Genomic DNA, 16,625 nt, shown 5'->3' on the forward strand with positions numbered 1-16,625 from the left:
GTACACGGCACACCGACCAACTTTAGTGGGTATCTATGACCTTACAATAATTGAATTAAGGCTATGGTTATTTGTATTTGGTTTTTTATACACTTCATCCTATTTTCAAAATAAATTATACTCTTTTCAAAATACACTCTAGGTCTTATGCTTTTTCATCTTTTAAGACACATCACACAAAAATACCCAATGATACAGAGTTAAAGACACAAATATTCATAATAATTAAATTTAAATTTTATTGGTTGCTACAAAATTTACAGTTAATCAAAGCTAAATCAACTATCTTTACAAAATAATCATAAAAACCTTTCAAAAAAATATAAACTTTAAACTAAATGACTAGATGCTGAAAAATATGTTCGTTGAAACATAGTGAGGCCGGATTCATCGTTTCTTATCGGAAAAAACAGTTGTTGGATTTGTCATTGCCTGCCGGAGATATACTCATCGAAAAATATGAATATGATAAAGTTTAACAATAAGTATTTTTTTTCTCATTCTCAACTTCAATCACTTTTCATCATTGATTAAACTAAATAACGATTAGAACCTTAATAAGAGAGTAGCCGAAAAATATGCTCATCGAAGTCCTCAAATCACTGGAAATGGTCTCCGATAGAAACAAGGAGAATTATTGAGGGAGAGAGACATGAAAACATAGTATATGAAATCTCTCTAAGTATATCGAATCTCTCCCAAATCTCTCTAAGTGTCTGAAATCTCTCCAAGTATATCGAATCTCTCCTAAATCTCTCCAAGTATGTGAAATATCTCCCAAATCTCTCCAAGTATATGAAATATCTCCAAGTATATCGAATCTCTCCCAAATATTTACACGTATCTCAAATCTCTCTATGTACCTTCCTCAGTCGAAAACAGCTCAAAACCTAAGGAGAAAAACCAAAATGACCCTCTTGGTCCGGAACCCTCTTAGTCCGGAATGCCTTCTAAGGAACCAAGAGAAATTACATCTTCGGACCTCCTCGCATGCTCCAGAAAGTTTAAGCTCTGGAATCACCTTGTTCGGACCTTCAGTTTGCTTCGTAATAGTCTCGTGGTCTCGTTTCGCTCCGAAATGACGCCCGACTTCGCACCTTCAGACTTCGCACCCGACTCCGGATCAGAAGGGAGTGCTTCGGAACCCGCCTGTTGACTCCGGAATTTGCTTGATGACTCCGGAAATTAGAATGAGACTTCGGGCCCTCGCAGGCTCCGGACTACACTCCGAAGTTTGGACTATTTCGGACCATTTCTTCATTTTGAGACATTTTGATGTCAGGATTTCCACCAAACTCGTGTTTTTCGTAAATTAGACCCTTTAAACCCCTATTTTATGCCAAAATTAATTATTTTAAACATATTTATAGAAAATAATACTCAAGATTTTTTAAGGAATCCTAAGTAGATAAAAGGTTTGACTTTATAGAAAATAATACTCAACATATTGCACACCAGTCCTCCAAGAAAGTGTCATATCACTCTTATCCCTCCACTTAGAATACGTGAACTCCTATTCTTCCATTTCCCCACTTCTCATTTTCATCTCCAGCAAACTTCTAAGAGTGTTCTCAACTCCTTCAAGCTCCAAGTCTCATCCCTTCAAGGCAAATTCCCAGATTTTTGTAAGTGTTCATCTTCTTTGACTAGTGATTCTTCACAATATTCCTAAGGCTTCATTATATTTACACAAAAATTATTCTTTGGATATTTCTAAGTTCAAAGAAACTTCCAAGTGTTGGAACTTGGAAACTCCTTACATCTCTTTAAATCACCCAACAAACTAAACCAATGTGAGCTTCATATCCCCATTTTTTCTAAGTTTTTATTGTTTTTGGGTGGAGAATACAAGTCAAAGTCTTGTGTAAATCATGATCTAATTGCTTATTGTGTATGCATACCATCTTACATGTGCTTAAGTATGAAATTCCTTACACTTAGTCCAAAAAATCGAGATTTTGGTTAAGTCTCAAGAGTTTGGATTATTTTTCCATGAATCATGGTTAGAAACAAAAAGTTTTATGTTACCAAGTATAAGTTAAAAGTTACTATATCAGCTATTAGGATTTGCTTCAAGATTTGCTTAAACAAGTTGTGGACAAAATAATTTGAAAATGATTAAAATAATTTTGGATCATTTTGGCCAAACATAAATACAAGGGTCATCTTGGAATATTATGTCATACTCGTGACTTTTTATCAGATTAACAAACTATTTGTGATTATTTATAAATATTTAATATAAAGAATTTTATCAAGAAGAATATATGAAAACAGAGTTTTCATGACAAACGTATTAGCATGTCATAAACCACTGTCGTAAACCTTCAGGAACATAAATAATGTTCTATATGTCATGAAACAGAAAATGCGTGTCATAACCTGCAGTCATGAATTTACACAAATTATAACTTGACACTTTTCTTTTGATTAATATGGGTCTGAGTCGACAATTTATAGAAAGGAAAGACAATTTTTGCCAACTCCGAAATGTTGGGTCATTTTGATAAACGTTCAAAATGACTTATTTTTCAATAAACGAAACGGAACGTACACGAAATACCGAGTTAAAAAGCACAATAAACGATATGGAACGAAAACGATATTTCTATTCATTGAGTACAGATATCATTATTTATCTAACAAATAATGGATCTCAAACGATTGCTCAAAAGGTTGCCAATATTCTAGTCATACAAATCTCAAAAGTACCTAAATATAAAAATATTAGTGTACGTCTAAAATCCCGTAAGGAGTTATAGCCAGAGTCTCCTGGAGGGAGAGCAGGAATTTGTGTATAGATCTATATGGGGTTGACACCTGCACCTTCGTTATTCACTACAGCTAGACCGGCCAGTCTAGGGTGACAAATGTCTTGGAACAAAACAAGGGCGCCTGAGAAACGTCAAAACAAGTCTTAGTTATATTAGTATGGTTATAACAAATCACTAGAATACGTTATGTTAGTTAAAAATTTATGTAAGGAAAACCTCATAAATTTTTTTTGGCATGTTGTGTTGACTGTCCTACGCATGGTAGTGATGGTCCGCATTTGTTGTGTTGACTGTCCTTTTTCATTACGTAGAATGTCCACAATCGTCATGTTGATTTCTTTCACCTAACAAGTATTAGAGTCTTAATACTGTTATTTTAGCAATAAGAAAACATAGGATTTTCTAGGAACAACGTTTGTAAACGACTTTGAAAACGATAACCTAACACACACATATGCAAGTATACACAGTTGGAAACGGAACTTACGAATATTTTATAGCATAAAATATAGGATTTTCTGGAGAAACGATTTTATACGATTTCGATAACGATAAACTAGAACGCACACTCACTTATACTTGATAAGAAAAACAAGATTTGCAACTATATTCTTTTTTAAATCTGTTGGTTTTTACTACTCAAGAGAACTATTCTCGAAAACAACTCGCCTTTACAAATTTCACTACTTTTCAAAATCACTCCTTATGAGAATAAACAAAAGTAACGACATGCACGCATATATCCATACTTTTCAAAGCAAGACTTCAAACGATTTTATAGAAGATATTGGATTTTCTTAAACTACAATGAAAACGATTCTAAACAAGTGCAAAACTATTTTTTACAAAAACACTTATGAACTCACTAACTTTTTAGTTGACGCTTTTCAAAACGACTTGTATTCTCAGGGATCTAGTAAGCAAGTAACAAGGGATGCGAATGCAGGACTATTTAGCTATAATTTGGAATTTTTCCGCTTATATCTCTTTTATGTAAATCGAAGGATGAATACAATATGTAAACAATGTAAGTTTGATATCTAGATGTATGATGTTTAGATTACTCTGTTTCATATATATTCAATTGTTATGATACTGCACAATGAAGTCACCCGCCTCCGGACGTTTCCGTCGTCTGGTCCGGGGGTGTGACATGTAATGTCAAAAGATTAATGTATCATTCTTAAAGACAAATGTGTAATCACTTATTTGAAAAGAAATGTTTTTATTTCCGATAACAAACGTCTCAATGCAAAAATAGATTATTTACATAATTCCATAGACATTCTTAAGCAAACGAAAGGATGACTCACAATTTTCGTCATCCTTGGTCTAAACCACCTGGTCTCGGAAGCGAGTTTCCGAAACCTATTGCTCGTCCCTTGAAGGAGTTACATAATCTAACTTTCATGGGAGACATTCCGTACCACAAACATTCGGATACCTCTGTCTCACCATCGTCACCCCTTTATGAGACCATGGATAGTTTTTCTTCTCTAATTCCTGAATTCCAACCAATAGTTTGCAAGTGTCCTGATTCCATGCCTCTTCTGCCTCTAATACCCTTGGACATGAATCAGACCTCAGATTTTCCTCCCAGCATTTCCAACATTGTAGTTCGCATTCCGAACCACAGTCCTCCTAACAATTGCCTTGTTGAGGAAATTATTTCGGAGATAACTGGACCTGACTCTGAAAAGTGAAACTTTGTTTGGGCATCCTTAGATGATGACGTTGATGTAAAAACCATAGGAGATAATTCATCTGAATCATGTGTTTCGGATTCTCAAGTGATTTCCAAAACCACCTTAGTGCCAATCAAACCCAAGTTTAACAACCCATCCATTGGCCAAAGTTCCAACTCAACATCTAACTCCAGGAAGAAACCTTCATTAAATAGAAAAGATGTTGTTGATCCCAAGGTAGAAGCCAAAAATGCTCTCAAAAAGAGGAAATTAGGTCTAGAAAGAATTCCAGATTCATTAATACTTGTCCTACAAGAAATAAATCTCATCGGACTGTTTCCTCTGTTTTCATTACTAAATCTGATGATACAATTTTTAAACCTTAACATCATTCAAAACCATGTGCACCATCAAAAGCAGTAAACAAAGATAGTTTAGTTAAACACATTGTCACTCAAACTTTTTCAAAGAATTCAAAACAAAAATTTGAGTGGAGAGTCAAAAGTGTCGAAAAAGATTTTGTAACTTCAAGTAATATTGTGATTCCTTCAAAAACAAATTGTCTGAGAAAAGTTGTTCCGAAATAACCTGTTGTTGAATATGATTTCTAGATTAATGAAAAGACCTTAGCATTTTGCTTCTTTCCCAAAGGATCTTGGAACAATCATTCCAAGATGCCTATTGCTCAAAAGTCACTACCAAAGTCTAAAGCCCGTGCCCAAGTCCCAAAACCTAACTTGGAGCTTAAAAACTCCAAACTTTACTAATCCTTATAGGCACTTTATGCTTCGAAAGAAGATAAAATATGGTATATTGATAGTGATTGTTCCATGCACATTACGGGGCAGAAAGACTTTCTGTGAGATCTCAAACTTTCACCATATGCTTGTTATGTGACGTATGGCAACAACTCCAACTCTCAAATCCGAGGTTATGGCATCCTCACCAATGGAATCTTCTCTGTATCAAACGTGGCAAATGTAGCTGATCTGAAGCATAATCTAATCAGTGTGGCTCAACTTACTGATGCAAATCGACGAGTTGAATTATGCAATAAACACAACTATATCATGTCCAAAGACCAGAAAGAATGTCTGATCAAGTCAAATCGCACAAGAACATGTACCCTCTTGACATCAACATGATTGTTGGCAAGCCCCAAATATGTCTTCTCTCAAAAGAAGTTCCTGATGTAAGTTGGTTGTGACATTGAAGGCTTGCTCATCTAAATTTTCGCTATATGAACGATGTTGTCTCCGGTGAAATGGTCAGAGGTTTGCCTCTCCTCAAGTTCAAAAACGAACATCTATGTGCTCCATGTGAATGTGGGAAGCAATCGAAGAAAGGTCATCCTATCATCATTGAAAAATCAATCTTGGAACCATTATAACTGCTTCATATAGATCTGTGTGGACCCTACACTATAGAGAGTTTGCATCACAAGAAATAAATTATTGTGATTGTAGATGATTTCACAAGGTTCACCTGGGCCTTTTTCCTTAGGCTCAAGTTAGAAACAGCCTTAGAACTTATCAACTTCATCAAAAGAATTGAAGTTCTCATCAAACTAACTGTGTGACGAATCCGAAGTGATAATGGTTTGGAGTTTACCAATGCCACTATTGAGAAATTCCTCACTGACAAAGGTATTGATCATAATGTCTCAGCTCCATATACCCCACAACAAAACAGTGTAGTCGAAAGACGCAACAAAACACTAGTTGAAGCTGCTCGATCGATGCTTAACTTTGCAAATCTTCCACTCTATCTCTGGTCCGAAGCTGTGTCAACAACTTGCTTTACTCAGAATCGAAGTATCATCAATCGACGCCTCAATATGATATCATACAAAGCCATGAACGGTCGTAAGCCAAGTATCTCCTTTCTTCATGTTTTCGGATGCAGATACTTCATAGAAAAACAACTGTGATCAACTTATAAAGTTTCAACCCAAAGCTGATGAAGCAATCTTTCTTGGATACTCAGCCAAATCAAAAGCTTACCGAGTTTTGAATCGTCCAACTCGTGTTCTTGAAGAAAGCTTTGATGTCACCTTTGATGAAAACTATGTTCGGAATTCTAGCCGAACCCATGTTAACACCCACATCATGGAGTCCGATGCTCCAGCCCCAGGATGTCCGAACCAGCAAACAATTTATGAAGTTGACTTTGAAACCCTGTTTGGACCCTCAGAAACAACTATTGATTCGGAGTCTCGAACAACACAAACCTCATCAACTGAAGCTCATGTTTCACAAAATGTTTCAGGACCGACACCCAGTTTTCCTCTATTTGATTATGAACCGTTTCAACCTTCTCAGTTTGAAGGGGAGAATGGTCAACCTTCCATTGAATCAAATGTGGATGGATTCCAAGATGCAGGGGATCAATTTGTTGAATTTGATTCCACTCCGATCAACAACGACGATGATGCAAATTTCTTTCATTTTCCACCTGATGACGACGTAAATGTGTCCGGTTTCAATGTTCAGGGGGAGCATCATCCTCAAGTTCAAATTATTCAGGGGGAGCAACATAACCCCATTGTTGATGTCGGATCTTCTGCTGCACAAGAGCTTCTGAGACTAAACGTTTGGACCAATGATCATCCTCCGAACCAAGTGATTGGAAATATAAATGCCGACGTTCAAACTCGTTATGCCACAAATATTCAAAACAAACGTCATTTGTCGACATTTATCTCAATGGTTGAACCCAAATCTATCAAGGAAGCATTAGAACATGCTGATTGGATTACAATCATCCAGGAAGAGTTGGCAGAATTTGATAATTAAAATAAATATTTAATTATTTTAAAGTACTATTAACTTTGTAAATATCATGTTAATGGTGTTTAATCATGTATTTGTTTTATTTTTAATTTGTGATATATATTCTTTTAATTTTGACAAAATTGTAAAAATGATCCCTGTAGTTAGCCAATTTCTTTGTTTAAGGTCCAAAAAAATGTTTATTAGCAAAAAGTGTCATTATTTGGTGGTTTAGCTGTGGTTTTGGTCCCTATTTCGTTAACTTTAACATTTGGTTGTTAACTTTTTTTTAAATGACAATTTTACCCTCATGGACCATTTTTGCAGTTATCTCTTTTTACCAAATTAGAAGGACCAATTCTACGATTCTTCCTTTTAAATTTATTGAATTATTATATATAAATTCTCCTTTCATTTTAATTTTATTGAACTATTATAAATTAATTCTTTTTTTAATTGTAATTTTATTGGATTAATTTTTTTATCTGATTATTATATATCGGTTAATTTTATTTTTAATATATAATATTTATATATTAATAAATATTATATTATCATATTATTAATTTCTTTTAACTATTTTTTAAAATTTTTTTATTGGATTATTTTTTTTAAAAAAAAATTATTAGATTTTTTATTGGATTATTTGATTTTATTCTTTATGTTCTATATATAAAAAATAATATTTTAGTGGATCATTAATTTTTTAAAAATGTATAATATTAATTCTTTTTAATTTATTAGTTCTACCAAAAAGTCTTCAGAATACGTAAAAGCACTGCGTCGTATTGTCGAAAATCGTCGGGGCCACCGCCAATCACCTTCTTCGGAGGTCCGACGGAAACACTACCAACATGTTTCACCCAATGCTGCTATCCAGTAGCCACCGGCAACAACCTCTTCACAATCCGTCAGAATCCTTTATATTTTCCACTAAGCCGATCGTTTTCCACTAGAACCATCACTATCTGAACCACTAAGAAGTCCAACCCAAACACCCATGTCAGTTCCTCCATTTGTTGCCTTTTACCAGCTTACACCACAAAATCATACTACCTGGTCAGTTCCTCTATTTGTTGCCTTCCACAACCCATGCACAACCTTATAACATTGAAGCTTCAAGCTTGCACTACCTGAAAAGATCTAGCGGTGGATCTGGTGGTTAGAAAACCCTATATCTAACAATGTCGCCATTAACAGGAGTGTAGGTAGTCAATTGGTGTAGTTTTGGTTGAGAATGACAGATTGTAGGCAATGATCGACGATTTCCGACAAGATTATGTGGCGACGCAAGGTGGTAGAAAGCAACGAATGGAGGAAATGACTAGGGGTGTTTGGATCAAACCTCCTGGTGGTTAACACAATATTGGTTGCAATATCAAACGACCGACTTAGTGGCAAATCCGGAGGATTCTGACGAAATGTGAAGAGGTTGCTGGCGGTGGCTACTGGCGACGTTGGGTAAACAAGAATCCAGATTTGCCACTAAGTCGGTCATTTTCTATTACAACCAATACTATGTTAACTACCAGGAGGTCCGATCCAAACACCCCTGGTCAATTCCTCCATTCGTTGCTTTCTACCACCTTGCACCGCCACATCATCTTGTCTAAAATCTTCAATCGTTGCCTACAATCCGCCATTCTCAACCAAAACTACACCAATTGACTACCCACACTGTCGTCAATGGCGACAATGTTAGATATAGGGTTTTCAAACCACCAGATCCACCGCTAGATCTTTTCAGGTAGTGTAGGCTTGAAGCTTCGATGTTATAAGGTTATGCATGGGTTGTGAAAGGCAACGAATGGAGGAACTGACATGGGTTTTTGGGTTGGACTTCTTGGTGGTTCAAATAGTGATGTTTCTAGTCGAAAACGATCGGCTTAGTGGCAAATATAAAGGATTCTGACGGATTGTGAAGAGGTTGTCACATGTGGCTATTGGATAGCAGTGTTAGGTGAAACAGGTTGGTAGTGTTTCCGTTGGACCTCCGATGAAGGTGATTAGTGGTGGTCTCGACGATTTTCAACAATGGGATGCGATGCTTTTGCGTATTACGAAGAATTTGTGGTAGAACCAATAAATTAAAAAGAATTAATATTATATTGTTGAGAGAAAAAACTTTGATAAGAGTTAGTAACGAGATAATAAGTTGCGGAATAAAGTTAATCTCAGTGGATCTTGTTAGCTCAACAATAAAAGTTAGATAAGTTAGATTGTGGAAATATAAGGAAAGTAAATAACAGGAAGTTATATCAAGTAAACACTTAGTTGAATCGTAATATGATTTGCACTCAAATCATGTTAGTAGGTGATGTTCAACTAAAGTGAAAAGGGACTCGAGTGGAGTATCAAAAGATAAATTAGATAATATGAAGATGAAGAGATTTTATAATTGATAAGCTTTGGAGTGGTGAAAATACATGAAGTGGGAAGCTCTATTTATAGAGGCCCAAAAGTTACATGAAACAATAAAATAACATAAAGCAATTGACTTCGGTGACCCTGAATGGTACACCGGACAATACTACAATTACAAGAAAAGTCAGTAAAAGTAACTTATAACAGTCTTCATGATCAGTTTATCTTCGGGTCTTTAACAAGTCTTCGGGTTCACATGATGGCAAAAGTTGTCTCCAGGTAAGTCTTCTTCAGTTCACAAGGCTTAATGGTCTTTAGGTATATCTTAGTTGAAGAGGTTCACTTTCTTGTTTCAACATATACATTTAAAAAAAATTAATGATCCACTAAAATATTATTTATTATATATAGAATGTAATAAATTTAATGTAATATTCCAATAAAGAAATCTAATAATTTTTTTAAAAAATAATCCAATAAAAAATAGTTAAAAGAAATTAATAATATAATAATATAATATTTATTAATATATATAGATATTATATATTAAAAATAAAATTAACTGATATATAATAATCAGATAAAAAAATTAATCCAATAAAAATAAAATTAAAAAAAAAAAGAATTAATGTATAATAGTTCAATAAAATTAAAAAGAAAGAAGAATTAATATATAATAATTCAATAAATTTAAAAAGAAGAATTGCATAAATGGTCTTTGTAATTTTGTAAAAAGAGATAACTACAAAAATGGTCCCTGATGGTAAAATTGTCATTTTAAAAAAAAAAAATTAATAGCCAAATGTTAAAGTTAACGAAATTGGGACCAAAACAAAAAGTAACCATCAAATAAGGACATTTTTTGCTAATAAACTTTTTTTGGATATTACCCAAAAAAATTGTCAAACCATAGGGACAATTTTTGCAATTTTGTCAAAAAATTTAAAAATATATAAATTTCGCTTCGGGTGATTAAGTAATTGAATAGCCACCCAAACTTCAAACTATATTTGAATGGGAATATGACTTATTAAGGTAATTAACTTTTCGGTATGTTCACATCTGGGTAACTATCTTTTTTTTGTATACATATAGGTAACAAACTTGTTGGAAGTGTTCATATATGACCATTATGACCTGCTATAGCAGGTTAAATCCTAGATGTGAACGCTATTAATTTATTTTTTAATTAATTTTCTTATTTATGTATTTATTTTTTACATATTTAAAATTTTAATAGACCCCACATATTTGTATCTCTCCTCGGATGATCCCTACTGTTTATTTTTTAATTAATTTATTTTTTTTAACTCGGATGGTCTCTACTGTTTAATTTTGTTACGCTCTTGGTCTCTGTCTTACCTAAAAAGACTATTGTGCCCTTATTAATTAATTTTGTTGTTTATGTACTTATGCTTTCTATATTTAAGTAAATTTAATAGACCCCACATATCTGTATCTCCTCACCATCCCATCTTTCTTCCTTCTCAACTTTTATTTATTTTCCATCTTTAGTGATATTGACGTCTTCATCATCCCTTCTTTTTTCGGTCATTTAACTTCGTCGAATCAACACCACAACCTACTAAAGATGAAGAAACAGTAGGTTATGGTGCTGCTTCACCAGAGTTGAAGTACCAAAAAACGAAGGATGGTGAAGATGTCGATATTACTAAAGATGGAAAAGAAATAGAAGTTGTGGACGATGAGAGATGGGATGGTGATCGGTAAGACTCAATTTAAAGTTCTCAAATCTGGTTTCAAGTTTACGGTGAGGAAATACACATATGTGGGGTATATTAATTTTTTTAAATATATAAAAAATAAATACATAAATAAGAAAATTAATTAAAAAATAAATTAATAAGGGCAAAATAGTCTTTCTAGGTAAGACATGGACCAAAACCGTAACAAAATATACAGTACGAACCATCCGAGTTAAAAAAATAAATTAATTAAAAAATAAACAGTAGGGTTCATCCGATGAGAGATACAAATATGTGGGGTCTATTAATTTTTTTAAATATGTAAAAAATAAATACATAAATAAGAAAATTAATTAAAAATTAAATTAATAAGGGCATAATAGTCTTTTTAAGAAAGATAGTGACCAAACGCGCAACAAAAATAAACAATATGGACCATCCAAGTTAAAAAGAAAAAAGTTAGGGACCAAACACACAAATTCTCCCAAACCACAGGGACCATTCGTGTAATTTAATTTTTACTTTTTGTTTTGTTCATATTTGGGTAACTATTTTTTTTGTACACATCTAGGTAACGAACTTGTTGAAAGCGTTCACATTTAGGATTTAACCTGCTATAGCAGGTCATAATGGTCATATGTGAACACTTCCAACAAGTTTGTTACCTAGATGTGTACAAAAAAAAGATAGTTACCCAAATATGAACATTCCGAAAAGTTAATTACCTTAACAAGTCATATTCCCATATTTGAATTGATCAAAGTAGTATAAAAGATTTTATCCTAAGTTGTCAAATAAATAAAACAAAAAGTATATTTCAAATAAATAGAACAAAAAGTATATTTCTTTTTTGTAGACCGGCTAAAGCGTATCACTTGTATATTCTTAAATTTATATATTTCTTTCCAACAAAACTTTACTCTCAGCCACCAAACTAAGAGATATATTTTGAAGAAGTGTTGATACCGCTAGCCCGCACTCTTTGTTGTATAAAAATAAAAAAAAAAAATTATTGATGTTTTAAAATATAAATGGCATGAACCATGATACAACCCAAAAAGTAAATCTTAAGATTTTGGGAGTGATGAAGTTTTTCAAGATATGACTTACAATGGTAATTTGTATACATAAAAAATCACATAATATACGTACTTATATAAAATATTATTGGTTTTTGTGAATAAATCTAAAAAATAAATAATTAGTAAATAATCATGCAAGAGAAAGAGAAGAGAGGTGTTAGAATGAAACTACATAGAAGAAGGTTGTAAACTCATTACACATCTATGTTTATATATTCATTAAAACTTTGCTCATTTTCCTATGTGGACATATTTTCACAACCACTTTATTTTCAAATACTCATTTTTGAGCTTATTTTATTCACACGTTTTTTGTTTTGTACATACTATATATCGTTTCGAAGCTCTTACAAAGGAGACCATATCCCACTAAGGATTAATAAAATATACAATATATATTCATATTTAAATGTTTCAAAATTTTAATAAAAATACATTATATATATATATATATATATATATATATATATATATATATATATATATATATATATATATAGGGAAAAGTGAATATATCCTTAAGGGTATATAAGCTTAGGTACCCAAACCCACCATAATACGTCGTTTTGTTTGATATATTCATTATAATGTTATTACACTTCAACCCTAACTTGATTTACTTTCAATATTTCCAAAATTTCACTATTATATTCATCTTACATCACATCTTTTTGTCAAACACTACTAGGCTATATATATTATAGTTAAAAATGAAAATTATGTAAGACGACAATAAATGTGAAATTTATAAAAATCTTCGAAGTAAATCAAGTTAGAAGTTGAATTATAAGAACATTGGATAATTACAATGTATATATATAATACAAAACGACGTAGTATAGTGAGTTTGGGTACTTAAGCTTATATACCCTTAAGGGTATATTCACTTTTCCCATATATATATATATATATATATATATATATATATATATATATATATATATATATATATATATATATATATATATATATATATATATATATTAAAGAAGGACCATCCTTAGGAATTGTAAAGTTCCTAAGGTTTTCGCATAAATGGTCCTTTGTTTATGGGTGTGGGTTCACTACCGTCTATTTTCTGTTTTGTCTTTGCGGTGGGTCCTTTTGTGTTAATATTTATATTATTGGTGGATACGTCTGACTTTTTTACAAGGGGTCTTTTATTCAGTCGATTCGTGTCATGGTCTTCTTGGTAGTGAAGTTGTAACATGTCCTCCATCTGGTACTGGACCTGTAACGTGTCCTCCACCTATGCTACACCACCTCTAAGTTCCAATAACATTGACCCACATTTGCTTATCGCTTCTAATCGCCTCATCTTTCTTCCCCACCAATCCATAGTATTTTCTCCTTTCAACGTCGGAGAGCCCCTAATCGCTCATCGGTGTCATTTTTCTACCCTTCTTTTTACTTGTTATCGGAGTGGTGTTGTTCACTTCTCGTCTTCTCTTTTTCTTGAAGCTTCTCCCACTATCGGTGGTGTCACCTACCACCGTTGACTGCTTCTCTCTCTCCTCCTACAACCTCCTTGCACCTCCTCAGTCCCACCGATTCTCCCTCTAAGCACCATCGCTTCCAATACGCTTGATTTTATCCATTGTTCAGGGTGAAAAAGAAGCAAAGAGTTCAAGCTTCGATGAATTCCTCCTCTCCCAGGTATGTATTTATAGAAGTATCGTCTATTTTTTTTGTTATTGTGTGATGCCTTCCCGACTCTCTCTACGTAGAGGTTAAACGAGGTCATGTTTAATCCAATCATTATAAGATGGATTAAGTTAAAGCAACTGACATTTCCTGTTTGTAATTGTAAATGTTGTTGTGATTGAGGTGTGACATCTTGTTTAATAAATAAATAAATAAATAAAATTTATTAAACGAATAGTCGCCTTAAATCCATATTATTTAGTGGAGTGTTGGTTTCAGGAAGCCGAATGTTATAATTTGGATTATTCGGGGGTTAAAGCGTAACTTCGGGACTTGTTTTGTAGAGATTTTTAGAGGACAAGGTGTGTTTGGTATTATCGGGACTAAATATGAAAGGAATTATGGAAGCAAGGGATAAATTGTAAATTATGGACTTATATGGTAAAGATTTATGGACTCAGGGGCTAAAGGGTAATTATTATTGAAAGAAAATGTTATAGAGAGGGGCCATTCCTGTCATTATGGAATATTGTTTGATAAGGCACGTTATTTAACTGTTACATTGTCCTAACCCTAACCCTAAATGATAAGCAACCTTCACCCCCTCTCCATCTTCACTTCCGGTAGCCGCCACCACCATTGGAACCCGCATCAGCCACCAGTTGCAGCATCAAGTCCGACAGTCCTGTTCCGCCTACCACCTCGTCGACGTACATTGCCGTTCCGTCACCTGACACTTCTTGCAACATCGTGGTTTGCCGGAAACCCCGCCGAGACCTAAGCGTGGGCCGCGAACGAAGAAGAAGAGTTGGCCGCGAATGACCAGAACCTTTCGGTTAGGCCAACCTCATCCCGCATCTTCGTCCTTCTCGAGGTGTTCGACGACTTTCATGCTGCTGTTGCCACCGGAAGCGGTCTTTGGTCGCCGTTTCTGGGTTCTGGTCGTCATTGCCACCCGTGGTGGATGAGTTGGGAAGTTTCGTTCTCCAGAACGTGTTCGTGTGTGAGTGTGCTTCTCCTTCTGCTGCGTTATTGTGTATTGTGGGTGTGTTTGATGGCCGAAGGTCATGAGGAACCCCCTTGGTCGCCTTCCTCCGACGTTGTGGTTGCTGCTGCCGTCACCTCACACCACCAAGTGGGTGGTTACATCTAGATTTACGATCACGGGTGTGTGGATGTGTTGTTTCTTTCAATGCGCATGTGTGTGTCGTGTGTGTGTGATTTTGTTCGCCGAAAATGTAAAGGGACCACTATGGCTGCCAGCCATGGTGGCTGTAACCATCTACCACCACCGGCCACCACAAGGTGGCTGTGTGTGTTTATTTTGTTTAGTGTGTGTTTATTTTGAGAGTAAAGCCTTGTAAAATGTAATAGAAAGTGAAATAATGAAAGAAAGGAACCCTAACAACCACCGTGAGGAGGTGGCCGCTGCCTCCTACCGCCACCAACCGATGTGTTGGGTGGCGGTGTACTTTATTGTGTGGAATCGTATGGGGTGTTGGACAAAGTGGGCCTAATGGAGCAGTGGGCCCAATGAAGCCCTAATGCGCCTAAGGACTTAACTTTGGGCCTAGTCGGATTGTATTAGGTTTGGAAAACCCTAAATGCCATGAAGCCCTAATTTTGGGGATTGGTCGGGGCCCGCTCTAGAATTGGTTAATAAACTTAAAATATTAATTAACAACATTGGCAAATTAACCTAAAGGCAATATTGTACTTAATGGGATAAGTCCTTAATGGGTTAAGTAGGAACACTTAACCCTAATCATCATTTTATGTGAAACCCTAATTTTGCTTGGGCCTTAAGTTGGGCCTTTCTTTTGGGCTTTGATGATTGAGATAATAATGGGCCATCCAAGAACGAGCAATTGGGCTAGAATAATTTAATGGGCCTAGGGTAAGGCCCATGTAAGGGGGTTTGGGTCCAATTTGGAAAATTGTGCCATAGATAGGACATAGTTTGGGCCTTAATGATTATATAATATTGGGTCATTAGAATGTTGAGTGTTTGGACTAGGCTAAATGGTTGGGCCTTTGAATAAGGCCATGTAAAGGCTGATGGGTTTGACACAGAACAACATTCCTATGTGCTCATACAAAACCCTAAAGCTTGGATCTAGGCTTCTCTATTGTACATGCAATTCATCCAAGACTTGAAAACCCTAATCTAGCATATATTGAAATCGAAAACTACAATATACTAGTTTAGATGATACCTTTCAATGGTTGCAAGAATCCTTTGATCTTCAAGAAGCTTAGTGTCACAAGTGTAACACCTTTAATGGCTTACAAACACCACAAGCAAGAGATTGATGTAGAGAAGAGAGGATGAGAGGAAAAAGTTGGCTCCAAGCTTCCAAGGGATAAAGTGGCTGATTTTGCTAGCCCTAGGGGTCCTTATATACTTGGGCTTCTAGGGTTTCAGTCAAAACCCTAATTGGATGACTTAAGCCCTAAGTAACCATGAGAACCTTCTGGAATAAGGCCTTTATGGCCGAAATTAAGATGGAATCCTCTTAATTTCGTCCATGCCCTAATCCATAAGGATTCTCAGCCCAAAATCAACCACCACACAATTGACAGTTCTAGTCCCCTTTAT

This window comes from Lactuca sativa, chromosome 8, assembly GCF_002870075.4.
Source record: "Lactuca sativa cultivar Salinas chromosome 8, Lsat_Salinas_v11, whole genome shotgun sequence".
NCBI lineage: Eukaryota > Viridiplantae > Streptophyta > Magnoliopsida > Asterales > Asteraceae > Lactuca > Lactuca sativa.